This window comes from Eriocheir sinensis, chromosome 61, assembly GCF_024679095.1.
Source record: "Eriocheir sinensis breed Jianghai 21 chromosome 61, ASM2467909v1, whole genome shotgun sequence".
Taxonomy (NCBI): Eukaryota; Metazoa; Arthropoda; class Malacostraca; order Decapoda; family Varunidae; genus Eriocheir; species Eriocheir sinensis.
Window position 1 is genome coordinate 11,084,332 of NC_066569.1, and position 5,000 is coordinate 11,089,331.

Genomic DNA, 5,000 nt, shown 5'->3' on the forward strand with positions numbered 1-5,000 from the left:
AATGCAGTCTGGTCCCATTCTCTGTAGCCGTGTGCATCCGTTTTCTTCTTTGGATTATGTTACTTTTTAGGGGTGACTTTGGCGTTCTTCTTCCTCCTTCTTGCTCCTCTTCCTCTTCTTGTTCCTCTTCCTCTTCTTCCTCTTTTTACTTTTTTCTTTCTCTTTTTTTTTAGTTAGGTTTTTGATAAGTCTTGATAATTTTTCTTCTCCTTCTCTTCCTCTTCCTCCTCCTTCTCTTTCCTCGTATTAAATCTTTATAGTAGTAGTAGTAGTAGTAGTAGTAGTAGTAGTAGTAGTAGTAGTAGTAGTAGTAGTAGTAGTAGTAGTAGTAGTAGTAGTAGTAGTAGTAGTAGTAGTAGTAGGATGAGGATGAGGATGAGGAGGAGGAGGTATTCAATGGATTTTACTGACCTATATTTCTGGTTATTTTTTCTTCCATTCTTTTCTCTTTCCTTCGTATATTTCCTTCCCTTTTATTTTCAAGCCCTTCTCTTCTTTCTTCCTTCATTCCTTCCTTCACTTTCTTTCTTTTCTTCTGATACGTCTTGGGGCCGGATATTAGCCACGGTTTTTTCACGCACGGCAAAACACCCAATCTTTCCTACGCTGCATGGTTGTGTGTCCCTTGCCGCCAATATCCTGCGTGACTTGGGGCGGGGAAGCGATGGCGGTGTGAGAGGGGCATTTAGCTAGTGGCCGTGGGTCCCTTGCCGATAAAATCCTGTGTGACTTGGGGCGGAGAAGCGATAGCGGTGCGAGAGGGGCATTTTGCTAGTGGCCGTGGGTCCCTTGCCGATAAAATCCTGTGTGACTTGGGGCGGAGAAGCGATAGCGGTGTGAGAGGGGCATTTAGCTAGTGGCCGTGGGTCCCTTGCCGATAAAATCCTGTGTGACTTCGGGCGGGGCAGCGATGGCGGTGTGAGAGGGGCATTTAGCTAGTGGCCGTGGGTCCCTTGCCGATAAAATCCTGTGTGACTTGGGGCGGAGAAGCGATAGCGGTGCGAGAGGGGCATTTTGCAAGTGGCCGTGTGTCCCTTGCCGCTGAAATCATGTTTGACTTGGGGCGGAGAAGCGATAGCGGTGCGAGAGGGGCATTTAGCTAGTGGCCGTGGGTCCCTTGCCGATAAAATCCTGTGTGACTTGGGGCGGAGAAGCGATAGCGGTGTGAGAGGGGCATTTAGCTAGTGGCCGTGTGTCCCTTGCCGATAAAATCCTGTGTGACTTGGGGCGGGGAAGCGATAGCGGTGCGAGAGGGGCATTTAGCTAGTGGCCGTGGGTCCCTTGCCGATAAAATCCTGTGTGACTTGGGGCGGGGAAGCGATAGCGGTGACAGAGGGAGGTTTTGCTTCATGGTCGAGTGTCCCTTGCCGCTAAAATCCTGCGCGACTTGGGACGGGGCGTTGGAGACAGAGGGAGGCTTTGCTACGCGGCCGTGGGTCCCTTGACGGTAAACTCCAGCGTGACTTGGGGCGAGGAAGCGATGGCAGTGCGAGAGGGGCATTTAGCTAGTGGCCGTGTGTCCCTTGCCGATAAATTCCAGCATGACTTGAGGCGGGAAGGCGATGGGGGAGACAGGAAGGTTTTGCTACGTGGCCGTGGGTCCGCTGTCGGTAAATTCCAGCGTGACTTGGGGCGGGAAGCGATGGAGAGAGAGAGAGGTTGAAATAGAATGAAGATATATTTAACAATGGATATATTAGTGATGTCTGTCTGTATGTCTGTCTGTCTGTCTCATTCAGCCTTGACATTTCTTTGTACTCAAAAATCGTTCCTTCTTCCTTCCTCCTCCTCCTCCTCCTCCTCCTCTTACGACTTCTCTTCCATTTCCTCCTCCTCCTCCTCCTCCTGTCAAGTGAGATATATATACAAGTTTGGCCTTATTATAAATTTTGCATAATTCGATATTGCATTGGCGAGGTTAAAAAGGAGGAGGAGAAAGAGGAGGAGGGAGAGGAGGGGGAGGAGAGGAAAGAATGCATAGGAGTAGAAAGGGAAGAGAAAGGGAAGGGAAGGGAAGGGAAGGAAAGGGATGAGAAGAGAAGGGAAGGAAGGAAGGAAGGAAGGAAGGAAGGAAGGACGGAAGGAAGGAAGGAAGGACGGAAGGAAGGACGAGAGAGAGAGAGCGAGAGAGAATCAATACTCACCAGCATCAGTCTTGCTCTCTCTCTCTGTCAGTTAAGACGAAAACATTAGCGAACAAACACAAACAAAGAGAGAGAGAGAGAGAGAGAGAGAGAGAGAGAGAGAGAGAGAGAGAGAGAGAGAGAGAGAGAGAGAGAGAGAGAGAGAGAGAGAGAGAGAGAGAGAGAGAGAGTAACTCTATCATACGCTTGGACACGTAGGCGACATGTTAAGCCAGCTTTTAAAAGAGAGGAGGAGGAGGAGGAGGAGGAGGGGGGGTGGACGAGGGGGAGGAGGAGGAAAGGGAAGGTAGGTATGCATATGTATTATCCAAATCACTATACATATATGCGTACAGAGAGAGAGAGAGAGAGAGAGAGAGAGAGAGAGAGAGAGAGAGAGAGAGAGAGAGAGAGAGAGAGAGAGAGAGAGAGAGAGAAATGGTTTACACAGACACACACACACACACACACACACACACACACACACACACACACACACAAACACACTTGGAAAACAAAAGAAAAAGGAAAAACACACAAACAAACTAACAAACAAAGAAAACAAACAAGGTCATTAGGGAGAGAGAGAGAGAGAGAGAGAGAGAGAGAGAGAGAGAGAGAGAGAGAGAGAGAGAAAATCATATATAGGTATTTTCTATATACAAATTTACACACACACACACACACACACACACACACACACACACACACACACACACACCACCACCACCACCACCAAAAGCAATATCACCAGCGCACAAAAATCAACACCAACCCTTCAACACCAAAACTCAACACCACACAGCACCACACCATTCGCCTCACCCTTCCACAGTGGTGTTGAAAGCTCTGGTGTTGAAGGTTCATCACCACCATTCCTCCTCCTCTTCTTCTTCAACACCCCTGGACACACATAGAGAGTGGTGATTATTTTGGTGATGAAGGTGGTGGTGGTGGTGGTAGTAGCAGTAGTAGTAGTAGTAGTAGTAGTAGTAGTAGTAGTAGTAGTAGTAGTAGTAGTAGTAAAAGGAGGAGAGGAAGAGAAAAGCAGGAAGAAGATATAGAGAAAGAGAGAAGGGAAGAATATAGGAAGGAGGATAAGGAGAAAGAGGAGGAGGAGGAGGAGGAGGAGGAGGAGGAGGAAGAGGAAGAGGAAGAAGAGGAGGAGGAGGAGGAGGAGGAGGAGGAGGAGGAGGAGGAGGAGGAGGAGTTCGAGGAGGAGGAGGAGGAGGAGGAAGATTAGGTGAAGGCGTTGCATCATTGGGTTTCAAATGCTGTATCGATTGTGTGTGTAAGTCTGTGTGTGTGTGTGTGTGTGTGTGTGTGTGTGTGTGTGTGTGTGTGTGTGTGTGTGTGTGTGTGTGTGTGTGTGTGTGTCCGTACGTGCGTTCGATACAGGTATGGAACGCGTCAGGTAAGGTCGATCTCAGGTGACCTTCAGGCTAGCATGATTGGTCAACCCTCGTCCACCTCCTCTTACTATGTCTGACTTCACTTTCTCTCTCTTGACTTTTTCTCTCTCTCTCTATCTTTCTATCTATTTCACCCACGAGAGAGAGAGAGAGAGAGAGAGAGAGAGAGAGAGAGAGAGAGAGAGAGAGAGAGAGAGAGAGAGAGAGAGAGAGAGAGAGAGAGAGAGAGAGAGAGAGAGAATTTTCCTTTTTCCACTGTAATATATAATATTATCTTCATCTTTTCTGTCCTGTCCTGCCACACGTAGATTACTAGTAGTAGCGGTAGTAAACAGACACCCTCGCCATAGACCGATAGGTCTTCTCGTGTCTGTTCTTCCTACGTATTCCTCCTCCTCCTCCTCTTAAATAATAATCATAATAATAACTAGACGCATAGCACTCGGAGAGGTCACACCTCCACCAAAGATCGACCTGAAAATTGGTATGGGCATCAACTGTGATCCTATGCATCATATGGAAACATTTGTTTCGAAATTTGATGAAATTCTATTTTTTTTTTAATTTGACCTTTGGCAATCTTTTCGAGGTCAAGGTCAAAGATCAAGGTAAAGGCCATGCAAGGTGCGTCTTTCCAAGAACTAAAATATGAACCAAGTCTGAAATCTCTACGATGAAGAGAACCGAAGTTATGGTCGTTTTGTGCGACCTTGAACTTGACCTTTGACCTTTGACATAAAAAATTTAATGGGTTCTATTCTGGATGGACACGAAGCTTCCCTGAAAAAAATGGTTGAGATATCCGCAAAATTGTGCACAGGAGACTTAACGAACAAACAAACAAATAAACATACTGACCGGACCAAAAATATAACCTCCGCCAACGAAGTTGGCGGAGGTAATAACAATAATAATAATAATAGTAATCATGAGGACAAAATATTCTTACCTTAGAATGTGGCTCTTGTAGACACACACACACACACACACACACACACACACACACACACACACATATACACACATACACACACACGCACACGCACAACAGAACAGGAAGTGGGCCTCACCAGCATTACCTGAAAGAGAAAGAAAAATTATTATTATTATTATTATTATTATTTTTATTATTATTATTATTATAATAATAAGAGGAAGGGAAGAAAATAAAGAAGGAGGAGGAGGAGGAGGAGGAGGAGGAGGAGGAGGAGCAGAGAAAAAGAAGAAAAAGTAAAAGAAGACAGAATATTATTAGTATCTAAATATTTTTCTATGAAGCAGCACAATAATTTTTTTTATATTAACTCTACATTAATGTTCTTTTCTATTAATTATTTTTATTATTATCATTATTACTATTATTACTATTAGGTATGTATGCTTATGTAATTAAAAGGGGAACTCTCTCTCTCTCTCTCTCTCTCCCAAAGTCTGGACAATGGGTCTGTGGTCTGATTTTCTATGT

General features: G+C 45.4%; 1 protein-coding gene across 5 annotated transcripts in view; it reads right to left on the minus strand.

Annotated features, from left to right (window-relative positions):
* Positions 1-5,000, minus strand: part of LOC126986481 (solute carrier family 12 member 6-like) — a 95,006-nt gene that overhangs the window by 57,438 nt on the left and 32,568 nt on the right. The window contains exon 1 of one of the 5 annotated variants that reach the window (XM_050842711.1): positions 2,949-3,021. The exons of the other annotated variants lie outside the window; for them this stretch is intronic. The gene's annotated coding sequence lies outside the window, so the exon portion shown is untranslated. Of the gene's footprint in view, positions 1-2,948; positions 3,022-5,000 lie in introns of those variants that run through there. 5 annotated transcript variants of the gene reach the window in all.